Consider the following 27,721-nt stretch of genomic DNA (forward strand, 5'->3'; position numbering starts at 1 on the left):
CATTACTCAACGTAAGCATCATTCTTGATATCCGCAAGCCACTGGCAGCATTAGGTTAAATCTCTGGTAGGTAGAAAGGTGAAAAATAACACATTTTCGCACTTGGTTGTAATTGGCACAGCCTGACTAAGAACACCACATGGGCGTGATGACAAATGTTAGTGAATAAAAAATTAAAAAATAATTATTCTTGCCTAAAGAAGTTCTGATGTTACTGTGTGTTGGTTGTTCGAAGTCAAATCAAATCAAATTTTATTGGTGACATACATGTGTTTAGCAGATGTTATTGCAGGAGTAGCAAAATGCTTGTGTTTCTAGCTCCAACAGTGCAGTAATATCTAACAAGTAATATCTAACAATTTCACCCCAATACACACAGTACACACAAATCTAAGTAAAGGAATGGAATTAAGAATATATAAATATGTGGACGAGCAATCTCAGAGCGGCATAGATTAAGATACAATAGAATAGAATAGAATAGAATACAGTATAAACATATGAGATGAGTAATGCAAAATACAGTGCCTTGCGAAAGTATTCACCCCCTTGGCATTAATCCTATTTTGTTGCCTTACAACCTGGAATTAAAATAGATTTTTGGGGGGTTTGTATCATTTGATTTACACAACATGCCTACCACTTTGAAGATGCAAAATATTTTTTATTGTGAAACAAACAAGAAATAAGACAGAAAACTTGAGTGTGCATAACTATTCACCCGCCCCCTCCCCCCCAAATGAATACTTTGTAGAGCCACCTATTGCAGCAATTACAGCTACAATCTCTTGGGATATGTCTCTATAAGCTTGACACATCTAGCCACTGAGAATTTTGCCCATTCTTCAAGGCAAAACTGCTCCAGCTCCTTCAAGTTGGATGGGTTCCTGCTGGTGAACAGCAATCTTTAAGTCATACCGCAGATTCTCAATTGGATTGAGGTCTGGGCTTTGACTAGGCTGTTCCAAGACATTTAAATGTTTCCCCTTAAACCACTCGAGAGTTGCTTTAGCGGTATGCTTATTGTCATTGTCCTGCTGGAAGGTGAACCTCCGTCCCAGTCTCAAATCTCTGGAGACTGAAACAGTTTCCCCATCAAGAATTTCCCTGTATTTTGCGCCATCCATCATTTCTTCAAATCTGACCAGTTTGCCAGTCCCTGCCGATGAAAAACATCCCCATAGCATGATGCTGCCACCACCATGCTTCACTGTGGGGATGGTGTTCTCGTTGTGATGAGAGGTGTTGGGTTTGTACCAGACATAGCGTTTTCCTTGATGGCCAAAAAGTTCCATTTTAGTCTCATCTGACCAGAGTACCTCCTTCCATATATTTGGGGAGTCTCCCACATGCCTTTTGGCGAACACCAAACGTGTTCGCTTATTTTTTTTCTTTAAGAAATAGCTTTTTTCTGGCCACTCTTTCATAAAGCCCAGCTCTGTGGAGTGTTACGCTGATAATGGAATTTATATGTTTAAAGTAATGACTAAAGAATTCCATCCTGAAACCATATAATTGTATGACATTTATTAGAATCATACATTTATAATCTGATGATGTGTGTAGTTTTAGTCAGAATTAGAATAAGGACCTTTTGCTCCTTTTTAGTATGTAAGCAGGGTGCAAGTGTGAAACAAATGATAAGAGGAGCTATCGACAGACAAGTTGTACTACTGTGTTCCTTACAGGACATTCTGTCTCCACCCGTGGAGTGGAGAAACTGTTAGGCTTGCAGAAGATTATGAAACATGTTGCAGATTAAAGAAACAATGTGTGGTGGAAAAACACAGACTGTCTGAGCAAGGCGTAGCTTAAGATTTGAACTTGTTTGTGTGTGTTATAAAGACTGTGTTTGCATTTTTGATTTCAGAACGTTCTCGTGAATAAACCGTACGAACCTTTTGCATAAGCTGAGTCTTTGCCTAATTATTATTAAACCCAGGGTCTTACAAACCTCTGGGATTGGTCAACGCTTATTGATTGTTAGTTATTATCATTGGGATTGAAAATTCTCGTGACATACGCTTAAAGTGGTCCTATGGACAAATACTCCAATCTCCGCTGTGGAGCTTTGCAGCTCCTTCAGAGTTGTCTTTGGTCTCTTTGTTGCCTCTGATTAATGCCCTCCTTGCCTGGTCCGTGAGTTTTGGTGGACGGCCCTCACTTGGCAAGTTTGTTGTGGTGCCATATTCTTTCTATTTTTTAATAATGGATTTAATGGTGCTCCGTGGGTTGCTCAAAGTTTCGAATATTTATTTATAACCCAACCCTGATCTGTACTTCTCCACAACCTTGTGCCTGACCTGTTTGGAGAGCTCCTTGGTCTTCATGGTGCTGCTTGCTTAGTGGTGTTGCAGACTCTGGGGCCTTTCAGAACAGGTGTATATACACTGAGACCATGTGACAGATCAAGTGACACTTAGATTGCACACAGGTGGACTTTATTTTGAAGGTAATTGATTGCACCAGATCTTGATTGCAGCAGAATACACAGGAAGTCGGAACTCCCAATTCTACCTGTGAAATGAAAATGTGCTCGTTCTAGCTTGTGGTTTGGATAAATGTATGTTTTGACAAAAACATAATGTTGTTAATATAGTAATGGATATATGTTGTGGAAGAGCAATTTATTTTTAAGTCAAAAAGTCATCACACACTGATATTTATCTGCAACAAGAAACCCATCAATAGTGGGAAAATGCGCATGAAAATATTCACCTAAAAATCTGTCACCTATTGGATGCAAACCTAGCTATGGCGAACAATGATGTATGCTCCAGCACACTGCGATGGACTTCCCTGTGGATGTTGGCGGCGGATGAATGGCATGAAAATGGGCCTCAGGATCTCGTAATGGTATCTCTGTGCATTCAAATTGCCATCGATAAAATGCAACTGTGTTTGTTGTCCGTAGCTTATGTCTGCCCATACCATAACCCAACCGCTACCGTGGGGCACTCCGTTCACAACGTTGACATCAGCAAACCACTCGCCACACTTTGCCCAGTACAGTTGGAACCAGGATTAATCCATGAAGAGCACACTTCTCCAGTGTGCCAGTGGCCATCGAAGGTGAGCATTTGCCTACTGACGCCAAACTGCAGTCAGGTCAAGACCCTGGTGAAGACGATGAGCAAGCAGATGAGCTTCCCTGAGCTTGTTTCTGATGGTTTGTGCAGAAATGACTTGGATGTGCATATCCACAGTTTCATCAGTTTCCGAGTGGCTGATCTCAGACGATCCCGCAGGTGAAAAAGCCGGATGTGGAGGTCCTAGGCTGGCGTGGTTACATGTGGTCTGTGGTTGTGAAGCCGGTTGGACGTACTGCCAAATTCTCTATAACAATGTTTTCTTGTACCCAGCACAATGTGCATCTGTGTAATGATCATGCTGTTAAATCAACTTCTATATATGCCACACCTGTTAGTTGGATGGATTATCTTAGCAAAGGAGAAATGCTCACTAACAGGGATATAAACAAATTTGTGCACAAAATTGGAGCGAAATAAGCTTTTTGTAAGTGTGGAACGTTTTTGGGATCTTTTATTTCCACTCATGAAACATGGGACCAACTGTTTACATGTCAAATGTATATTTTTGTTCGCTATACCTATTGGAAGCCAATGATATCTACTGTCCTAGATAGATTTTCAGCTGTCCTTAGATTATGCTGAGAAACAAGACCAAACACATAGATTCTACTGATTAAGCCTTTCAAATCAATGTCCTAGTAGGAGGAGAAACTTTTATTTTTGGAAGACTGCATCTCTTTCCTTCCAATGACACTCTCTTTGATTTGTACTGGTAGTGCTCTTCAAACAAAGAATGTTTGCTAAATAGTATGAGAGAAATAGCACATCTTGGGTGAACGTCAGCACAATCAGACTGCTTAACCAAATTTAATGCCAGGTACAGTACATTTGAGAAATAGCTGATGGGTTTCAACAGTTTGTAGTATAATAATGACTGAATTACTTTAAATACACACTGGATGCATATACTGTAGATATATCAACACAATAGTGCTCTGTCAAGTTACAATACAAGTATTTGGCTAATTAACTACATAGGTAACTCATTTACTCACATTTGAACCCAGACTCACTTATTCACTCTTCAAGTGTATAGAAATGACATTTGAACTAAGTAATTACTCATGGAATATTCTCAGAGGACTATAAGCCTCCCTGCTGTAACCCTCAGAATACAGTGAACCGCTTGCTGCCATACACCGCTCTCTGAAAGCAAAAGTTGACTTCTTAGATGTCTTAGATGTCTTCTAAACCAATGAGGGAGAGGATGACTACTTTGCTGTGTTCTGAGGTCTTTGTATTTCCTGTGGTCCTCTCAGCTGTGTTCACACACAGCCTACATGAGTGAGACATCAATAAAACATGAAGGAAACCTGTAGGAGTAATGTGTTAGGAAAATATCTGGCAACAGTATAGGTGTTATTTATGTATGGTGGGACGGGCAGATCAACAGGTGCAAGTGTGCTATGATGTATTACTATGTGCTAACAGTTATATACTGTATGCTGTCCATGACTCCACACTAAATCATGATCCTTGTACATAATGCACCTCCTCTGGCACTACCAAAGCAATTCATATTGGGACTTAGGCTAGTACGTTGGTATAATCATAGAGAACAACATCATGGGTTGAAAAACAAGTATGGTGAGGTTTGAAAACAAGCTGAAGACAATACGGTGATTGAAACTGTAGCCATAGCAGTGACTTCAGCCCTCTCTAAAATGCAGCGGAGGCCAAATAAGTTCATTATTGTGCAATGGACCTCTGTTAAAACACTGAGAAGAGCCCTTCTGATACTGACAGGGTTGTGTGTTGTTGTGACTTTGGGACATAGAGCTGTTTCAAACCAACACGCACACACACACACACATGCACACGCACGCACGCACGCACACACACACACACACACACACACACACACACACACACACACAGGGGCTAAATAGTACAGACAAGTCAAGGGCACTGTAGCTTTCAATGTAAAAAGCAGATGGCTCTCTTTATTTTGGCCAAATTAGCTCCATCATGTATAGCCTAACTGGATTTTGTGCATAATAAAGCAATTTGAGTCATGGGCCAGGGCAGAACATTGTCTGATGGGCCCGCCTGTCTGGACTGCATGAGGTAGATGGGTTACAAGAGGACATACTGTAGGCAGTGTTTGGTGGGTGCTTCTAAACTGATGTAGGCTATAACCAATAATATCCTAATCCCCTGACTCATCGCGCATTGGGCAAAGTGGTGAATGACAGACATTATGGTAGCTAGCTACTCACCCCAAAACACTGAAGATAGGGCAGCAGACATTTTCAAGTTGTTATGTGACTGTTTTTCATGTTCATTTAGGGCACAATTATGGTTGCAAAGGTAGTTAAGTGTGCGCAAAAAAAGTGTTTGGGGGGGATTTGCTGGTAGGTAGCCAGCACCAATCTGAGAGGGGTAGAATGTGGGGGCGGGAAGGTTAGTTTGAAGAGGGCAGGCTTTCCACGATGACAGCACTTTCCCTATAATAATTTCACCCTACCAAAACCCCTTCAAAATCCAGTGGACATACATAAGAATTGCCGTAGAAGTCAGTTGGAACAAAACAGCGCGCATTGACGCAACGAAAATCTAAAGTCGGAAGAAAATAAGAGCAAGAACAAACGTTGTTTTCTGGTGAGAATGTGTGTATTGTGTGTGTCTGGTTGTCAGTAAATTGTTGTCCAATGTTTTGTGTGTGTCAATGTTAATCATTGACAGGCATTGAATATGATATACTGCAGTGTTTCATTCACAAGCAACAACCTGCTGTTTGTGGTGTGCACATAATTGCGTTAAGGTAACAGGTTTCCCCTTGCTTAACTGCAGTAGAGGGAAGTGTATACCTCGGCTTTGAGGTGGTTCTGATGAGAAAACGCGGTGCTGTCATTAAATTAAAAGGTGCATTTGTTTTAAGTGTGAAAATGCACATTTACCATGCGGACTATTTGTGAGGTACGCTTTTTACTCACTTACGTCGGTATATGTTATAGAAAGAGCCAGTTGAATCGACTTACTCAGGACACTGTCTTTTAACGGGAAATGCGACACCAATCCGAAGGCTATAATGTTACTTATCGTATCGATAAATAAAACACATCTCTATTATTTGTAATACTTTTAAATCTATCCAGACTTGCCAGATAGCCTTTTCTCTTGTGATTTGGTCAAATTATTGGAAACGGCAGAGCATCACTGAACAGGTAGGCTACATATCGAATAACCTTGAAATATATCGAGAATGTTTGATGTTATCGAGGGTTACTCAGATTTCGGTGTTATTTAGCCTATATTTAGACAAATTCTTTCAAATCAAACGCCATTACCAACTAGTAGATACACTGACGACATGTAACAAATAGCCTAGTTCATGTTCTCCAAACTGTCCATAAACGACAAAAAAAGAAAAAATGAGTAAGTTATCTCAATGCGGGATGAAAATGAGCCAAGAGAAAACATCAAATTCTAATGCAACCTTAGGGTTTCATATCGAAGCACTCTCATAAATGTTTGATTCAGAGGACCTACGTGTATCTGCTCACTGTGACTATAGGCAATGATGCAGTTCATATACTGTGTGTGTGTGTGTCTGTCTGTCTGTGTGTGTGCTTGTGTGTTTGGGTGTGCGTGTGCACAGTCTAGTAAAAAATATCAAGTAAAAAAATACACTATTGAATGGGTCAGAAATAGGCCAAGACTGTAAAAAAACAACAACTGGATATCACGAAATTGGGGGAGAAAAATGGGTAAAAAGTAAAACAATTATAACAGAAATAATTAATACAAAAATCTAAACTGAAGCCTTAATTAAGACCCCAAAATGGGCCAGTGCAAATTAAAAATCACATGAAAGATTTCGAGTACAACAAATTCACAGGTTTTTCGAGGGAAGATAATGGAGTTCTGTCTTCTGTACTGAACATGGACGGTTAAGTGCGCTACAAAAACGGCAGAAGAAAGTGGGTCGGGAAGCACCAAAGGGTCTACACCCAGAGCGCCCATTTCTGTCCAGCTGCAGAGCAGGACTCAGGCCTGTCCTCGACCACAGGCCACCGAATACAAACACTGACCTAAGAGATTTGTCTCGTTCAGCAGCAGAGCAGAGGGGAGGTTTCAACAGTTTGGAAAAACGGTATGCCTATATACTTCTTTATTAGCTTTTCCTCCTCCACTTTCCTCCTTTCCTCCTCCTCCACTTCTCCTCCTCCTCCTTCTCCAGCATTTCCTCCTCCACTCCATTCTTATTGTCTGAAGGATAGAGTGCACTGATGCTATTTGAAGTCCTTCCCTTATGAGATCACAGAAAGAGGTGCTATACATCAGACTTTAGTGGTTTCGTTTACAATTTCATCTCCCATCAACTCTTAGGCTCCTTTGCCATCCCATGTTGTTGGCTCCTCTCTGGAAAGAAAACCTCCTGCAATTTTTTTATACATTTTTTATTTAGCCTTTATTTAACTAGGTAAGTCAGTTAAGAACAAATTCTTATTTTACAATGATGGCCTACCCCTGCCTAACCCTACCCTAACCCGGACGACCCTGGGCCAATTGTGCGTCGCCCTATGGGACTCCCAATCATGGCCGGTTGTGATACAGCCCGGGATCAAACCAGGGTCTGTAGTGACACCTCTAGCACTGAGATGCAGTGCCTTAGACCACAATGCTTCAAAGACATACACTCAATGACCAAAAGTATGTAGACATCTGCTCGTCGAACATCTCATTCCAAAACCCCCTTTGCTGCTATAATAGCTTTCACTCTTCTGGGAAGGCTTTCCACTAGATGTTGGAACATTGCTGTGGGGACTTGCTTCCATTCAGCCACAAGAGCATTAGTGAGGTTGGGCACTGATGTTGGGCGATTAGATCTGGCTCAAGTCTGGGTTCCAATTCATCCCAAAGGTGTTCGATGGGGCTGAGGGCATGGCTCTGTGCAGACCAGTCAAGTTATTCCACACCAATCTCGACAAACCATTTCTGTATGGACCTCGCTTTGTGCCCTGGGGCATTGTCATGCTGAAACAGGAAAGGGCCTTCCCCAAACTGTTACCACAAAGTTGGAAGAACAGAATCATCTAGAATATCATTGTATGCTCTAGCGTTAAGATTTCCCTTCACTGGAACTAAGGTGACTAGCCTGAACCATGAAAAACAGCCCCAGACCATTATTCCTCCTCCACCAAACTTTACAGTTGGCAATATGCATTGGGGCAGGTAGCATACTCCTGGCATCCTCCACACCCAGATTCGTCTGTCACCAGATGGTGAAGCGTGATTTGTCACTCAAGAGAACATGTTTCCACTGCCCCAGTCCAATGGCAGCGAGCTTTACACCACTCCAGCCAATGCTTGGCATTGCGCATAGTGATCTTAGGCTTGTGTGCAGCTGCTCGACCACGGAAACCCATTTCACGAAGCCCCCGACAGACAGTTATTGTGCTGATGTTGCTTCCAGAGGCAGTTTGGAACTCGGTAGTGAGTGTTGCAACCGAGGACAGATGAATTTTATGCGCTTCAGCACTCGTTGGTCCTGTTCTGTGAGCTTATTTGGCCTACCACTTTGTGGCTGAGCCGTTGTTGCTCCTAGGCGTTTCCACTTCACAATAACAGCACTTACAGATGACCGGGGCAGATCTAGCAGGCCAGAAATTTTAAGAACTGACTTGTTGGAAAGGTGGCATCCTATGACGGTGCCACGTTGAAAGTCACTGAGCTTCTCAGTAAGGCCATTCAACTGCTAATGTTTGTCTATGGAGATTGCATGGCTCTGTGCTCATTTTTATATACCTGTCAGCAACGGTTGTGGCTGAAATAGCCAAATCCACTAATTTGAAGGCGTGTCCGCATACTTTTGTATGTATAGTGTAAATGCTTTCATTGGACACAGACTAGCCTGGGTGTCTGCGGGTTTCCCCTTCCATCTCTCTGTCCTGCGCTCTGCATTATTCAGGGCTCATAATACGATGACTCCCTACCTGGACTCTGAGTGTGACCACAGGAAAAACGACTTTCCTCTGCCAGCTTCTTCATCTGCTCAGACATATGGAGCAAAGAGCCTCTGTCACAGTGCACAGCTAGCTGGTGGAGGAGTGAGACATTCAGATTTACAGATCCAGCAGGGAATATGGTACTATGGGAGGACGTATTTGAGAGAATAGACAGTGAAGGGAGTCAGCTTTTTCTCTGAGATGCAGCGACTATTCACTGCTCCCTCATGAGTCATGACTCAGCGAGCTTGATCCCAATGAAGTGGCATGTTTGGGAGGTCTCTGTGGAGTTTTCTTTCTCTGGATCCTGCATATGAACAAAGTGAACAGGCTACGGGGATGAGTTAGTTTGGGGTAATGAGTTAGACCCGAGTTGCTCTTTGTTTCTCTCTTTCTCTTTCTTTCTCAAAGGCAGATTCTTTATAAAGATCCACCTGTAGGGTATTAGGGTGCGGAACACTGTTTGTAACCTTCGAAGCCTCCTACTGGAGCTTTACATTATTTGATCGGGCACTGAACTGCGTAACCCACATAATCTACCAGTCATGTACAAAGGATTGAAGCCATCTCTACTCTTTGGCACTGTTGTCATGGTAAACAACTCGAAGCCACCAAGTGATTGCAGCAAATTCTCTTCTCCATAGGCTCCTTTTGGAGATGCGGATGTCCCTGGTTGGGAGGGGGAGGAAGATGAGGAGGAGGAAGATGAGAAGGCAACCTCCAGGCGAGCAGGGTCATAGACCAAACAGTCATTCCTTATATTCTGTCCAGCTGTTTTGTTTGCCTCACCGTGCACACATTGTCTATTACAGCGCTGGACAGAGAAGTCACACAGAAAGGCAATTGAAGCAATTCACTTTCCATGCATAGAGTGTTTGCATGGAAAGTTTGTTTGTTTGTTGTGCTTCTTCAATTAACATATAATAATGCAGTGTGACACGTCTGCCTAACGCAGGGGAAGGTTCAGGTGTGCTAATGAGATCCATGGCATTGTTTAGGTCTCTGCTACTGCTGCTGTTGTTGATATTGCATTATGTGAAGTCTGTGTTTTCCCTGGAAGGGCTAAAGCTGCATCTGTCACGTAAACACATTTTGGCACACTGCTAATGTGAAGTGTCGCGATGGCTTCAAGGTATTTTTTTTTCCTGTGTGTGCGTGTGTGCGTGTGTGCGTGTGTGTGCGTGTGTGCGTGTGCGTGTGTGTGTGTGTGTGTGTGTGTGTGTGTGTGTGTGTGTGTGTGTGTGTGTGTGCGCGCGCGCGCGTGTCTACTAACAGCTTGGTATACACATAGTATCAGTTAATCACTAACTAGCTAAGCAGCAGGTATGTCTCTCTTTTTTCTCCAGCACCATAAGGGTCAGGGCGACCCACAGAATATTTCAGTGAAGCGTACCGTGTCTGTCAAAGCTAGAAGTTGAATGACAGTTCAAATAAAATAAAATCTAATTGTATTTGTCACATGCGCCGAATACAACAGGTGTAGACCTTATAGTGAAATGCTTACTTACAAGCCCTTAACCAACAATGCAGTTTTAAGAAAAATACCACCCCCCAAAATAAAAAATAAATAAAAAATAAATTAAAAAGTAACAAATAATTAAAGAGCAGCAGTAAAATAACAATAGCGGGGCTATATACAGGGTGTACCAGTACAGAGTCAATGTGCGGGGGCACTGATTAGTTGAGGTAATTGAGGTAATATGTACATGTAGGTAGAGTTATTAAAGTGACTATGCATAGGTAATAACAGAGAGCAGCAGCAGCGTAAAAGAGGGGGGGAAGGGGGCAATGCAAATAGTCTGGGTAGCCATTTGATTAGATGTTCAGGAGTCTTATGGCTTGGGGGTAGAAGCTGTTTAGATGCCTCTTGGACCTTGACTTAGCGCTCCAGTACCGCTTGCCGTGCGGTAGCAGAGAGAACAGTCTATGACTAGGGTGGCTGGAAACTTGGACAATTTTTAGGGCCTTCCTCTGACACCGCCTGGTATAGAGGTCCTGGATGGCAGGAAGCTTGGCCCCAGTGATGGGCTGTACTGGGCTGTACGCACTACCCTCTGTAGTGCCTTGTGGTCGGAGGCCGAGCAGTTGCCATACCAGGTAGTGATGCAACCAGTCAGGATGCTCTAAATGGTACAGCTGTAGAACCTTTTGAGGATCTGAGGACCCATGCCAAATCTTTTCAGTTTCCTGAGGGGGAATAGGTTTTGTCGTGCCCTCTTCATGACTGTCTTGGTGTGCTCAGACCATGTTAGGTTGTTGGTGATGTGAACACCAAGGAACCTGAAGCTCTCAACCTGCTCCACTACAGCCCCGTCGATGAGAATGGGGGTGTGCTCGGTCCTCCTTTTTCTGTAGTCCACAATCATCTCCTTTGTCTTGATCACGTTGTGGGAGAGGTTGTTGTCCTGGCACCACACGGCCAGGTCTCTGACCTCCTCCCTATAGGCTGTCTTGTCGTTGTCGGTGATCAAACTTAATGATGTTGTTGGAGTCGTGACTGTCCGTGCAGTCATGAGTGAACAGGGACTACAGGAGGGGACTGAGCACGCACCCCTTAGGGGCCCCTGTGTTGAGGATCAGTGGTGGATGTGTTGTTACCTACCCTTACCACATAGGAGAGGCCCGTCAGGAAGTCCAGAATCCAGTTGCAGAGGGAGGTGTTTAGTCCCAGGGTCCTTAGCTTAGTGATGAGCTTTGAGGGCACTATGGTGTTGAACGCTAAGCTGTAGTTAATGAATTGCATTCTCACATAGGTGTTCCTTTTGTCCAGGTGTGAAAGGGCAGTGTGGAATGCAATAGAGATTGCATCATCTGTGGATCTGTTGGGGCGGTATACAAATTGGAGTGGGTCTAGGGTTTCTGGGATAATGGTGTTGATGTGAGCCAAGACCAGCCTTTCAAAGCACTTCATGGCTACAGATGTGAGTGCTACTGGTCAGTAGTCATTTAGGCAGGTTACCTTAGTGTTCTTGGGCACAGGGATTTTGGGGGTCTGCTTGAAACATGTTGGTATTACAGACTCAGACATGGAGAGGTTGAAAATGTCAGTGAAGACACTTGCCAGTTGGTCAGCGCATGCTCGGAGTACACGTCCTGGTAATCCGTCTTGCCCTGCGGCCTTGTGAATGTTGACCTGTTTAAAGGTCTTACTCACATTGGCTGCAGAGAGCGTGATCACACAGTCATCTGGAACAGCTGATGCTCTCATGCATGTTTTAGTGTTACCCAAAGCGAGCATAGAAGTTATTTAGCTCGTTTGGTAGGCTCATGTCGCTGGGCAGCTCTCAGTTGTGCTTCCCTTTGTAGTCTGTAATAGTTTGGAAGCCTTGCCACATCCGACGAGCGTCAGTGCCGGTGTAGTACGATTCGATCTTAGTCCTGTATTGACACTTTGCCTGTTTGATGGTCTGTCGGAGGGCATAGCGGGATTCTTTATAAGCTTCCAGGTTACAGTCCCGGTCCTTGAAAGCGGCAGCTCTACCCTTTAGCTCAGTGCGGATGTTGCCTGTAATCCATGGCTTCTGATTGGGTATGTACGTACGGTCACTGTGGGGACAATGTCATCGATGCACTTATTGATGAAGCCAGTGACTGGTGTGGTGTACTCCTCAATGCCATCGGAAGAATCCTGGAACATATTCCAGTCTGTGCTAGGAAAACAGTCCTGTAGCTTAGCATCTGCTTCATCTTACCACTTTTTTATTGACCGAGTCACTGGTACTTCCTGCTTAAATTTTTTCTTGTAAGCAGGAATCAGGAGGATATAATTAAGGTCAGATTTGCCAAATGGAGGGCGAGGGAGAGCTTTGTACGCGTCTCTGTGTGTGGAGTAAAGGTGGTCTAGAGTTTTTTTCCCTCTGGTTGCACATTTAACATGCTGGTAGAAATTTGGTAAAAATGGATTTAAGTTTCCCTGCATTAGTCCCCGGCCACTAGTAGCGCCGCCTCTGGATGAGCGCTTTCCTGTTTGCTTATGGCCGTATACAGGTCATTGAGTGCAGTCTTAGTGCCAGCATCGGTTTGTGGTGGTAAATAGACAGCTACGAAGAATATAGATGAAAACTCTCTAGGTAAATTGTGTGGTCTACAGCTTATCATGTGATACTCTACCTCAGGTGAACAAAACCTTGGATGTTGTGCACCAGCTGTTGTTTACAAATATATATAGACCGCCACCCCTTGTCTTACCAAACGCTGCTGTTCTTTACTGCCGAAACAGTGTATAACCTGCCAGCTGTATGTTTTTCATGTCGTCTTTCAACCACGACTCGGTGAAACAAGATATTACAATTTTTTATGTCCCGTTGGTAGTTTAATCTTGATCGTAGGTCATCGATTTGATTTTCCAATGATTGCATGTTGGCCAATAAAACGGATGACAGTGGGGGTTTACTTGCTCGCCTACGAATTCTCATAAGGCAGCCTGACATCTGCCCCCTTTTTCTCCATCTTTTGTTCATGCAAATGACGGGGATTTGGGCCTGTTCCCGGGAAAGCAGTATATCCTTCACGTCGGACTCTTCTTCCAGTTCGAGGTGAGTAATCGCTGTTCTGATGTCCAGAAGTTATTTTCGGTCATAAGAGACGGTAGCAGCAACATTATGTACAAAATAAGTAAAAAAAGAAGTTACAAACAACACAAAAAAAATAACAAAATAACACAATTGGTTAGGAGCACTTAAAACGTCAGCCATCCTCAACGACGCCATTCTACAAATCCAGAAGGAGTTCATTAAAATAGTCATTTTGGAATAAAGAATATCCTGCATGAATTGTTGTATTGATCAACACTGTACTGTCTGCCTGTAGGCTTCTCTTCAGGAAGTTCAGACAGTACAACACAGTGAGATGGTGTCCTGATGGACAAGATACGCTACAGGTGTTTTCACACAGATAGCATTGAACAGTTAAGCCCTAATTTGTCTGTGAAGTCGATGTACAGGCTCTTAGATTTACTGTATTTTATCAAGCAGAGTGTTGAATTTTAGAAGAGGGAAAAAAGTTACAAACAGTTGTTATGAAAATGGATTCAAAGTCAAATATGAGGGCATGATGTCATAGCTTTGGCTTAAGGATATTTTCCTGGCTTCACTCTCTCTCTAAGAATGACCTGGTTCTGTCTTTGAGGGACTCAACGTTCTAACGCACCATCCACTTTGGGCTTAAGGGCTCAGTGTGATTAGTAGAGACCTGGGCCTTTTCTCCGTTCAACTCTTCTCTACATCTCTCTCTCTGCATGCCTGTGCTCATAGTACATCTTGTTAACCAAGAGCCGACAACTTCAGCCTCGTAACTCGGATCTTCCCTCCAACTACAGGAAAGGGATTAAACCGAGTTCACTTCTTCTTCAACTCTTATTTTCTCTCTTACAGACAGAGAGAGGTCCATTTGTCGGTATGATTTATTAATCAACATCAGTTTCATCATTTAAATCTCATGCTATAAGGAGAGCTAACTCTGAGTCTGATTTCAGTCTGTCAGAATAGTGCCTTTAAAAAGACATAAAGTGATCAAATTAGAGATATTAACTAGATGTCAATATTATCTTGGAAGTCAATGAAGAGAAACAGCAGGTGGGACTTTTATTAAATTTGTGCCTTATTTAAATGGTAGATTTTCTGATTAGAACATCTGCAGTCTTATACATCTGCATTGGAACAGTCATTCCAATCCCAAAGTTGTTACTCAGAGTGGGACCATCAATGTTTCAACACATTTTTCAGATGCAAGAACAAATTTATAAGAAATGAATGTAGGGAGGGCCAGTGGGCCAGGCATGATTCAGTGCTGGGGCACTGAGAGCAAATGTCTGGAGAGAGTACTTGTCATGCTCCTTTACAGGGCATCTCAGGGACAGTCTTGGGACAGGTGCTTGATGGTATTGATAGGCTGGATGTCCCAGCAGAACCTAAGAAGCTTGTCTCATACTCTCCCCATTGGTGTCTCCTACTCTTCCAACTCATCCATAAGACCTGGCCATGACAGTTCTGGAACGGAATGAGTACTGACTGACAGTTGCTGTATGCTCTCCAGGTCTCTAGTTCCCTACATCCTCTCTCTCTCTCTCTCTCTCTCCAGCTCATCATGGGAGGGCATACAGTATGCAAAGGTCTGCCTCTCTTACTTCCATTTCTAAGTTAGCATGTAGGTTATTCAGGATTTGTAACAATGAACGGTGCTGAGAGATGCAGGTATGATTCAACAGTACTATACAACCAACCCAAAACACAGAGATCTTGTACTCACGAAGTTGCTTCAAATGAGCAACTTATAATTTCTATTCTACAGTTCTTCTTGCAAGGTCTCTATGGGTCCGGTGTCAGCCGTGCAGTCCAAGCACCAGTACAGTGATTTCCCCCTTAGTGAGGCTCGTGTTTACCACGTTATGTTACACCACCAGTTTTGTAGAGACCGTCCTCTGTGGACGCCTGACGGAGTGAGCATTTCATAAATGTGCTTTTGGACATTTGAGGAAAAGAGCATTAACCCCCCAGCCTCTTGCCCCCAATCCATCATGCTGTCATCCCTTCGCAGGCAGGCAGGCAGGTAAGCAGTAGGGATGGTGGTAAATTCTATAGTTATATATCCTGATTATTATTTTTGAAGATATATTGTATCATATCCTTTTGACAATATTGCAAATATTATTTTTGCTCTGGTTGGCTGTACCTGCACCAAAACTCCACAATTTTTCCTTCATAGCTTGTTCTCCATCTTCTTTTCAGCACGTTTATTTCTGTGACTGGATGGGGTTTTCCTGGAGCGTACATTTGTACATCTACAATACATTATAGTGCATTTTGCAGTGCATATAGGGGAAACACTGGTCTTTGCCTGTCTTCACCGCTATTGGGATGATAATTGTGTGGGTTGTTTGGATGTTTGGGTAACCATCAAATGTGTCACAGGATCCAACGAAAGTGGCGCCCCTCCTCGGTCGGGCGGCGCTCGGCGGTCGTCGTCCCCGGCCTATTAGCTGCCACCGATCGTTGTTTCATGTGTCTTTTAGTTTTGTCTGTCTGTTCCGCACCTGTTTTGTGTCTGTCATTAGTGGGGGCTTATTTAATGTGTGTTTTCAGTTGGGGTTTTGTGCGGGATTGTTTATTGTCCACTCAGGACGGTGGGACGTATTTTTGTACGTTGTGTTTCCGACAGTTTTGTCAAAAGATTTACCGGGCTGCGCCTCTTGCCTTTTGTGCCGTGGAATATATACCTTTTTGTGTTTTATGGGAATGTGTTTTCCCAGGCAAACTTTGTGTAGCGCCCTGTGCTTTACGGCCTTTGTGTGTGTCATTTCATTAAAAGACACTCACCTCCAGCACCTCTGTCTCCTGCATCTGATTCCGCCTCTACACCAGTCCAAATCAGTCGTGACAAAATGGCTAACGAACTACACAACTCCTGTATATTTCAAGACTTCCATTCATTTGTGTGGGGTCATCTTAGTTGAAAAACAGTATCACTTTCATTTCTCAGGACAGGAAGAAAATGTGTGTAGTGTTTCATGTAAAAACATCCTCACTGCAACAATATGTCTAATCAGTATGATCAGTTTATCACACCTCATCACCGTTTACATGTACCAACATGCCCTATTAGACAGCATGCTTTTACACTATCCCTAACTCATGTGACATAATAGAAAAATCAATAAATCAAAAGCATCAATAAATAAGTTAAGTGTGGAATGTAGCAATGTTATCTGTGGTATGCTTGATTGCTAGTGTTTCTGAGGAAGAGCAGCCACTGCATTTGCTGGGGGAGAAATGCTGCAGTTAAAGCTAGTCTGGTGCTGCTGGAGTATGATCCATTGGCCACTTAGGCACTGAAAACGCTACTTATAATGAGATTTCTTTCTGCTCCTTCCTCTCCTTGTCTTGAGCAAACATAGCAATTTCTGATTCCTCCTCTGTACCCCAAGGCTTTCTCCATCTCACTGTCTAATAACTCTTACAGAGGAAACAGTCAAATGTTGTTATAGGAATATGTGAAGTGAAGATACTGCACCTGACTGCAGAGAATCATTACTTTACCATAAAGCATAGTTCTTTTCTAAAATGGCTCTTCACTGCAGTATGGAACTCTTTAGTAGTGTTTCCTCCACCATGGCTTTGTTAGTAGGACACAGACTGATAGTGTATGTAAATCCACAGTATTAGTGTCTCCAGTGAGTGGAGATGTAAACCATAGCAGGTACTGTAGTAGAATTATCCCCATCGTCCCTGTCATCTCCTGTTCACAACAACAACTATCATTGGCCTAATCACTCGCTGCATATTTTTCTCATCATTTTGGTTTGTTCAGTTTCCTTCTTTGTCGTGAATCACATGATTCTATTGTGAGATGTTTGCTTTGCCCCATTTACCCCATCGTGTCTCAATAGCTTAAAAATGAATACGCCGATTTAAGAATAATCAGAGCAGCAACATATTGTATAGCAGCCACCCAAGTAATAGACTGTTCTCTCTGCTACCGCACGGCAAGCAGTACCAATGCACCAAGTCTTGAACCAACAGGACCCTGAGTAGCTTCTACTCCCAAGCTATAAGACTGCTAAATAGTTAGTCAAATAGTTAACCAATAGCTACCCGGACAATCTGCATTGACCCTTTTTGCACTCTTTTGACTCATCACATATGCTGCTGTTACTGTTCATTATCTATCACTTTATCCCTACCTATATGTACATATCTACCTCGATTACCTCATACCCCTGCACATATACTCTGTACTGGTACAGGAAGGGGCAAGTGCAGCTTCTTCAGTTCTTGCAGTTCAATCTCCAATTATTGCTGGTGGTTTGAACTATAGTCTTGACAGTGCCTGCCAAAACAATATATAATGGCAAATGATGAAATACATACATTTTTTGGGGTGATAGGTAGCCTAGCGGTTAAGAGCATTGGACCAGTAACCAAGAGGTTGATGGTTCACATCCCTGAGCTGGCAAGGTAGAACAAATCTGCTGTTCTGCTCTTGAGTAAGGCAGTTAACTGTGCTTCTGCATTGCTTTAGGCTGGGTTTCTGTATAGCACTTTGTGACATCGGCTGATGTAAAAAGGGCTTTATAAATACATTTGATTGAGTTAACCCCCAACAACTGCTTCGTGGGTGTCGATTTAAGGCAGCCTCCCGCACCTCTCTGATTCGGAGGAGTTGGGGTAAAAGTGGAAGACGCATTTCGGTTGAATGCATTCAGTTGTACAACTGACTAGGTATCCCCTTTCCCTTTACCCGTGTATATAGCCAAGTTATCGTTACTCATTGTGTATTCATTCCTTGTGTTATAAGTTTTCTATTTTTCTGTTATTTCTCTTATTTTTTTCTCTCTGCATTGTTGGGAAGGGCCTGTAAGCATTTCACTGTTAGTCTACACTAGAGGTCGACCGATTATGATTTTTCGACGCCGATACCGATTATTGGAGGACCCAAAAAAAGTCGGTACCGATTAACCTCTCTAGGGTATGTGGGACGAAATCGTCCCACCTACTCAACAGCCAGTGGAATCCCGTGGCGCGATATTCAAATACCTTAGAAATGCTATTACTTCAATTTCTCAAACATATGACTATTTTACACCATTTTAAAGACAAGACTCTCGTTAATCTAACCACACTGTCCGATTTCAGAAAGGCTTTACAACGAAAGCAAAACATTAGATTATGTCAGCAGAGTACCCAGCCAGAAATAATCAGACACCCATTTTTCAAGCTAGCATATAATGTCACATAAACCCAAACCACAGCTAAATGCAGCACTAACCTTTGATGATCTTCATCAGATGACACTCCTAGAACATTATGTTATACAATACATGCATGTTTTGTTCAATCAAGTTCATATTTATATCAAAAACCAGCTTTTTACATTAGCATGTGACGTTCAGAACTAGCATACCCACCGCAAACTTCCGGTGAATTTACTAAATTACTCACGATAAACGTTCACAAAAAACAACAATTATTTTAAGAATTATAGATACAGAACTCCTTTATGCAATCGCTATGTCCGATTTTAAAATAGCTTTTCGGAAAAAGCACATTTTGCAATATTCTGAGTAGATAGCTCGCCATCACGGGCTAGCTATTTTGACACCCGGCAAGTTTGGCACTCACCAAACTCAGATTTACTATAAGAAAAATTGGATTACCTTTGCTGTTCTTCGTCAGAATGCACTCCCAGGACTTCTACTTCAATAACAAATGTTGGTTTGGTTCAAAATAATCCATAGTTATGTTTAAATATCCTCTGTTTTGTTCGTGCGTTCAAGACACTATCCGAAGGGTGACGAAGGGTGACGCGCCCGACGCGTTTCGTGACAAAAAAATTCTAAATATTCCATTACCGTACTTGTCAACCGCTGTTTAAAATCAATTTTTATGCGATTTTTCTCGTAAAAAAGCGATAATATTCCGACCGAGAAACCCTGTTTTTGTTCAAAGATGAAAAAATAAAAACATGGAGTCGTCTCGTGCACGCGCCCCCAGTCTCATTGTTCTCTGATCGACCACTATCCAAATGCGCTACTGTTTTTCAGCAATGGGCTGCAAAGTCATCATTCAACGTTCTGCCGCCTTCTGAGAGCCTATGGGAGCCGTAGGAAGTGTCACGTTACAGCAGAGATCCTCAGTTTTCAATAAAGAGAGTGTAGAAGGCCAAGAAATGGTCAGAGAGGGCACTTCCTGTAAGGAATCATCTCAGGTTTTTGCCTGCCATATGAGTTCTGTTATACTCACAGACACCATTCAAACAGTTTTAGAAACTTTAGGGTGTTTTCTATCCAAATCAAACAATTATATGCATATTCTAGTTTCTGGGCAGTAGTAATAACCAGATTAAATCGGGTACGTTTTTTTTATCCGGCCGTGCAAATACTGCCCCCTACCCTAGAGAGGTTAATCGGACGGTTTTTATTTATTTATTTATTTGTAATAATGACAATTACAACAATACTGAATGAACACTTATTTTAACTTAATATAATACATCAATAAAATCAATTTAGCCTCAAATAAATAATGAAACATGTTCAATTTGGTTTAAATAATACAAAAACAAAGTGTTGGAGAAGAAAGTAAAAGTGCGTTATGAGCCATGTAAGAAAGCTAACGTTTAAGTTCCTTGCTCAGAACATGAGAACATATGAAAGCTGGTGGTTCTTTTTAACATGAGTCTTCAATATTCCCAGGTAAGAAGTTTTAGGTTGTCGTTATTATAGGAAGTATAGGACTATTTCTCTCTATACGATTTGTATTTCATATACCTTTGACTATTGGATGTTCTTATAGGCACTTTAGTATTACCAGTGTAACAGTATAGCTTCCGTCCCTCTCCTCGCTCCTACCTGGGCTCAGACCAGGAACACATCGACAACAGCCACCCTCGAAGCAGCGTTACCCATACAGAGAAACAACTACTCCAAGTCTCAGAGTGAGTGACGTTTGAAACGCTATTAGCGCGCACCCGGCTAACTAGCTAGCCATTTCACATCGGTTACACCAGCCTCATCTTGGGAGTGGATAGGCTTGAAGTCATAAACAACGCAATGCATTGCAAAGGGCTGCTGGCAAACGCACGAAACTGCTATTTTGAATGAACGCTTACGAGCCTGCTGGTGCCTACCATCGCTCAGTCAGACTGTTCTATCAAATATCGAATCATAGACTTAATTATAACATAATAACACACAGTAACACGAGCCTTAGGTCATTAATATGGTCGAATCCGGAAACTATCACGTTTATTCTTTCAGTGAAATACGGAACCGTTCTGTATTTTACCTAACGGGTGGCATCCATAAGTCTAAATGTTCCTGTTACATTGCACAACCTCCAATGTTATGTCATAATTACGTAAAATTCTGGCAAATTAGTTCGCAACGAGCCAGGCGGCCCAAACTGTTGCATATACCCTGATTCTGCGTGCAAGGAACGCAAGAGAACTGACTCAATTTCACCTGGTTAATATTGCCTGCTAACCTGGATTTCTTTTAGCTAAATATGCAGGTTTAAAAATATATACTTCTATGTACTGATTTTAAGAAAGGCATTGATGTTTATGGTTAGGTACAGTCGTGCAACGATTATGCTTTTTTTCCCGCAAATGCGCTTTTGTTAAATCATCCCCCATTTGGCGAAATCGGCTGTCTTTGCAAGAGAAGTGACACATTTTCCCTAGTTAAAATAAATTCATGTTAGCAGGCAATATTAACTAAATATGCAGGTTTAAAAATATATACTTGTGTATTGATTTTATGAAAGGCATTGATGTTTATGGTTAGGTACACATCGGAGCAAAGATAGTCCTTTTTCGCGAATGCGCACCACATCGATTATATGCAACGCAGGACTGGCTAGATAAACTAGTAATATCATCAACCATGTGTAGTTAACTAGTGATTATGATTGATTGATTGTTTTTTATAAGATAAGTTAAATGCTAGCTAGCAACTTACCTTGGCTTCTTACTGCATTTGCGTAACAGGCAGGCTTCTCGTGGAGTGCAACGTAAAGCAGGTGGTTAGAGCATTGGACTAGTTAACCATAAGGTTGCATCCCCAAGCTGACAAGGTAAAAATCTGTCGTTCTGCCCCTGAACAAGGCAGTTAACCCACCGTTCCTAGGCCGTCATTGAAAATAAGAATGTGTTTTTAACTGACTTGCCTAGTTAAATAAAGGTCTAAAAAAAAAAAAAAAAAAAGGCAAATCGGTGGGCAAAATTACCGATTACCGATTGTTATGCAAACTTGAAATGAAGGTGGGCTGTATATGAGGTGGGCTGTATATGATGTAACATAGCACAAGGTAATACGACATTGCTTTGAGTGCAGGTGGTGTGCTGAGGTAGAGATTGGTCTTCAGCAGGAACCCTTAATGCTCTAAGACAGATTTTGCATGGGAGGCAAACTTCTATCCCAAGTTTAACATCTGCTTTCCATTGGAATGGGAAAAGTGTGTATTTCATGTACTGTTGTAATGATCTGTGCAGAGGCTGTTGAAGTATCCTGCAGGTCTCTAGAAAGACTAATTGTACGGTCACACTAATTTGCATAATTATTCTAAAAGTATTTTATCACCACAAATCTAGCTATTTAGCTGAGTATATGTGTGTGTGGAGGCTTGAGATGTGTATCTGGATAGATACACAGGGTGGGATTTCATTATGGTACCCAATATTGAAGCCTTCACCGTTATCCTATTGCCTGTTGTGAGTGCCTGTTTGGTGTCATTCCAAATAGTTAAATGTCTTATCTCTCTCGCACCAGTATGTACATATATGAAGGTTGCTTGTCTGCTATGTAATTCCAGTTTGTATTGTCATACAGCTATCAGACTAATGGGTTGTGCTATATTGTGAAATATAAATACATGTGTGGCATCTTCCCCACTTGTGCCCTTTTTGAAACATACAGTGAGGGGAAAAAAGTATTTGATCCCCTGCTGATTTTGTATGTTTGCCCACTGACAAAGAAATGATCAGTCTATAATTTTAATGGTAGGTTTATTTGAACAGTGAGAGACAGAATAACAACAGAAAAATCCAGAAAAACGCATGTCAAAAATTGTATAAATTGATTTGCATTTTAATGAGGGAAATAAGTATCTGACCCCCTCTCAATCAGAAAGATTTCTGGCTCCCAGGTGTCTTTTATACAGGTAACGAGCTGAGATTAGGAGCACACTCTTAAAGGGAGTGCTCCTAATCTCAGCGTGTTACCTGTATAAAAGACACCTGTCCACAGAAGCAATCAATCAATCAGATTCCAAACTCTCCACCATGGCCAAGACCAAAGAGCTCTCCAAGGATGTCAGGGACAAGATTGTAGACCTACACAAGGCTGGAATGGGCTACAAGACCATCGCCAAGCAGCTTGGTGAGAAGGTGACAACAGTTGGTGCGATTATTCGCAAATGGAAGAAACACAAAAGAACTGTCAATCTCCCTCGGCCCGGGTCTCCATGCAAGATCTCATCTCGTGGAGTTGCAATGATCATGAGAACGGTGAGGAATCAGCCCAGAACTACACGGGAGGATCTTGTCAATGATCTCAAGGCAGCTGGGACCATAGTCACCAAGAAAACAATTGGTAACACACTATGCCGTGAAGGACTGAAATCCTGCAGTGCCCGTAAGGTCTCCCTGCTGAAGAAAGCACATATACATGCCCGTCTGAAGTTTGCCAATGAACATCTGCATGATTCAGAGGACAACTGGTGAAAGTGTTGTGGTCAGATGAGACCAAAATGGAGCTCTTTGGCATCAACTCAACTCGCCGTGTTTGGAGGAGAAGGAATGCTGCCTATGACCCCAAGAACACCATCCCCACCGTCAAACATGGAGGTGGAATCATTATGCTTTGGGGGTGTTCTTCTGCTAAGGGGACAGGACAACTTCACCGCATCAAAGGGACGATGGACGGGGCCATGTACCATCAAATCTTGGGTGAGAACCTCCTTCCCTCAGCCAGGGCATTGAAAATGGGTCGTGGATGGGTATTCCAGCATGACAATGACCCAAAACACACGGCCAAGGCAACAAAGGAGTGGCTCAAGAAGAAGCACATTCAGGTCCTGGAGTGGCCTAGCCAGTCTCCAGACCTTAATCCCATAGAAAATCTGTGGAGGGAGCTGAAGGTTCGAGTTGCCAAGCGTCAGCCTCGAAACCTTAATGACTTGGAGAAGATCTGCAAAGAGGAGTGGGACAAAATCCCTCCTGAGATGTGTGCAAACCTGGTGGCCAACTACAAGAAACGTCTGACCTCTGTGATTGCCAACAAGGGTTTTGCCACCAAGTACTAAGTCATGTTTTGCAGAGGGGTCAAATACTTATTTCCCTCATTAAAATGCAAATCATTTTATAACATTTTTTACATGCATTTTTCAGGATTTCTTTTGTTGTTATTCTGTCTCTCACTGTTCAAATAAACCTACCGTTAAAATTTTAAATCATTTCTTTGTCAGTGGGCAAACGTACAAAATCAGCAAGTGATCAAATACTTTTTTCCCTCACTGTAATATGAGCAAATGCTTAACTGGATCGTGTTCACATTCCATGTATTAGTTCTATGGGAATTACTGTATCCGCAGAGCTGTTCATTTCTGTATTGTACAGTTTGCAGAGTTTGATAAATGGGTGTCAAATATTGCAGATAAAGCAATATCTTAGAAGAAATTGCCCAATCGTGCTTTATTTGAACACATGTATGTAGGTTGGTGGGCATTATAGAACTTACCCTTTCTTTAGTTGACAGTTGCATATAAATGAACTGTCAATGGATTTCTGAAAATATGTATTGAGTCGATGTTGTTTGTTAGCCATCCATATGATGTTTAGTCAAACACAAGATGTTTCTTGGCCAGGACTCCTCCTCATCACGCATGAGTCAGTGTTTCCCTGTCTGCTCTCGCCAGAGGGAGCGTAAACATTGCTTTGAAGTGGATTATACAGCCCAAGGAGCAGACTTAGACCAGCCCGCCCCGTTCCCACTGCAGCATCCCATATGCTTATCACATTCATATGAAAGCCAAGTTGTTTTTGCTTAGCCTCAGACACTAACCATGCCTATTTCATGAGGAGTCATTCTTGCTCTTGGAGGTGATATGTCCTTAATTGGCAAACACCTCTCTCTGCCCCTGTCATGATTCAGCCCATCAACTTGTACAGGCTTTAGAGGAGCCAGGCTGTTGAAAGGCCATGTTGACCTTGCCTAGTCAGCTATTAAAGTCAGTTCCATCTCTGCTGTCTGCTCCTTGAGTCCTGTAACCGCAGCACTAATATCACAGTATCACATTAATACAAATCTTAATCAAGTTGACTCACCTTGCAGTCAGAAGTGACTAAATGTGGTTCCCTTTTGATTTACCTGGCCTGTCAGAGTCCCCTGTACCTCCCACTAGTGTGCTCCTCTTCTGAATGTCCTGGACTGTTAGATTTAGGGGTTACAAAGTCAAAGCTGTCAGATGGTTAGTGCCATTTCAGCCCCCCAGCCTGTGTGTGAACAGGAGTAGACAGCCCAGGCTGAAGCTACTGCCACCGTGGAGGTGTGGTGTCTCTGGCCATCCTCAAAGTGGTAACACAAACCGCCGGTGGCTTGGTGGGTACTGTAGTGTCAACTTTATGAATAATGAGGGGAGAGAATATCTACAATGCCTTCAGAAAGTATTCACACCCCTTGACTTTTTCCACATTTTGTTGTGTTACAGCCTGAATTTAAAATGGATTAAATATATTTTGAATACTTTCTGAAGGCATTGTAAATTCCCATATGTTCATAGAAAGTAAATGATAAAATGCCACAGATATAGGAAAGTAGCCTCGTACAACCATCCTGATCTCGCGAGCTTACCACCGTGTAGCGAAACAGAATGTGAGCTGGCAAGATCCAAATGGTCATATGAGGTTAATAGTACAGGGGTAGAATGAAACATTGCATAGAGGAGAATTCCAGTCCACTTGGTATTATCAAAAGAGGCCCTGTGGGTGGCATGAAATCTGGGGGCACCCGCTCAGACAAGGGAGAGGATGGTAGTTTAACTTCTTGCCTGCTGCAGTCCAGTGACAGTGACACTGTCTGTTTATAGCCCTTTATGTGGATCTCTGTCCTCCTTATTAGCGAGAGTTTGTTTTCAGGATATGAATCATTTGTTTGTGGTGTAGCCTTTTGCCTTTTAGGCATGAGGTACACTATATATACAAAAGTATGTGGACACCCCTTCAAATTAGTGGATTTGGCTATTTCAACCATACCCGTTGCTGACAGGTGTATAAAATTGAGCACACAGCCATGTAATCTCCATAGACAAACATTGGCAGTAGAATGGCCTTACTGAAAAGCTCAGTGACTTTCAACGTGGCACCATCATAGGATGCCACCTTTCAACAAGTCAGTTTGTGAAATTTCTGGCCTGCTAGAGCTGCCCCGGTCAATTGTAAGTGCTGTTATTGTGAAGTGGAAACGTCTAGGAGCAACAACGGCTCAGCCACGATGTGGTAGGCCAAACAAGCTCAAAGAATGGGACCACTGAGTGCTGAAGCGCGTAGCGTGCAAAAATGATCTGTCCTCAGTTGTAACACTCACTACCGAGTTCCAAACTCCCTCTGGAAGCAATGTTAGCACAATAACTATTCGTTGGGAGCTCATGAAATGGGTTTCCATGGCTGATCAGCTGCACAGAAGCCTAAGATCACCATGCGCAATGCCAAGCGTCAGCTGGAGTCATTGGAGCAGTGGAAATGCGTTCTCTGGAGTGATGAATCACGCTACCATCTGGCAGTCTGACGGACGAATCTGGGTTTGGCAGATGCCAGGAGAACACTACCAACTGTAAAGTTTGGTGGAGGTGGAATAATGGTCTGGGGCTTTTTTTCATGGTTTGGGCTAGGCCCCTTAGTTCCAGTGAAGGGAGATGTTAACGCTACACCACACAATGACATTCTAGATGATTCTGTGCTTCTTCCAACTTTGTGGCAACAGTTTGGGGAAGGCTATGTCCTGTTTCAGCATGACAATGCCCCTGTGCACAAAGCATACAGAAATGGTTTGTCGACATCGGTGTGGAAGTACTTGACAGGACTGCGCAGAGCCATGACCTCAACCCTATCGAACACCTTTGGGATCAATTGGAACGCCGACTGCGAGCCAGACCTAATCGCCTGACATCAGTGCCTCACTAATGCTCTTGTGACAGAATGGAAGCAAGTCCCCGCAGCAATATTCCATCATCTAGTAGAAAGCCTTCCCAGAAGAGTGGAGGCTGTTATAGCAACAAAGGGGGAACCAACTCCATATTAATGTCCATCATTTTGGAATGTGATGTTTGATGAGCAGGTGTCCACATACTTTTGGTCATGTTGTGTAACAACAACAGTATGAAGGAAATGTCTTTGTGAGCCACGGCCATTGGAAAGGCTGCAGTCGATTGTTCACTCAGCCTTCAGTCACCCAGCAACCTTGTCTTAGACTACAGATAAATGTATCAATGACATTTAAGACTGTTAGATATAAGATATGTGAGATGATGACCACAATGCGAGCAGGTCTTGCTTAAATAGGAAGCAGTAGATGTCATGACATTAACAGACGCAATTTTCTGTCAGACATTATCGGGCAAGGAATTGTTATTTCTGGCTCTGGAGGGCTGGCATCCTGTGGCTTTTATGGATAACATAAAATCTCTGATGTCTAACAATCCAGAATTACTTGTAATATAGACCCATTAATAAAAACGCTGAGAGAGAACGATTAAACAAAGTCATTTGGCGCTCAGCTGGAATGAACATGGGGGATGCCCCCATCTAAAGTGTTTCAGCCCAGGAGGAATGCATTCATCAGGGACACAGACACGTTTCGGGATGGGACAGACCTGCAGAGATGCGTCCCGAGTGAGCACTTGAAAGAGCTCAAATCTTTAACCATCCTAAGATCATTTGTGTTCCCCAGCTCTTGTAACAGAGAACATTTGCTGAATACCCCTGAGGAAGATCTGTGTTTGCTCCTCGATCTGTAAGGCTGCGAAAGGGATTAGGGGATGGGATGAGGGGTCTCACTGTCATCCATATAAAAGGGCGAGAGGCTGTGAACTACTACACAGCTTCTGTAAGCGGTTAGCTGTATGAGCTCAGCTGACCCACAGAGCAGATCCACGGTGTGAGCACTGACCCACAGAGCAGATCCACGGT

The 27,721-nt window shown here is 42.8% G+C and overlaps 1 protein-coding gene across 2 annotated transcripts in view; it reads left to right on the forward strand.

Moving 5' to 3' along the window:
* The first annotated feature begins 5,553 nt into the window (after positions 1 to 5,553).
* The window catches only part of LOC106563399 (gamma-aminobutyric acid receptor subunit alpha-3), a 133,144-nt gene continuing 110,976 nt past the window's right edge, over positions 5,554 to 27,721 (forward strand). For both annotated transcript variants that reach the window (XM_014128918.2, XM_045690027.1), the window contains exon 1: positions 5,554 to 5,693. The gene's annotated coding sequence lies outside the window, so the exon portion shown is untranslated. The remainder of the gene's footprint in view (positions 5,694 to 27,721) is intronic.

This window comes from Salmo salar, chromosome ssa11 (assembly GCF_905237065.1).
Source record: "Salmo salar chromosome ssa11, Ssal_v3.1, whole genome shotgun sequence".
Lineage (NCBI taxonomy): Eukaryota > Metazoa > Chordata > Actinopteri > Salmoniformes > Salmonidae > Salmo > Salmo salar.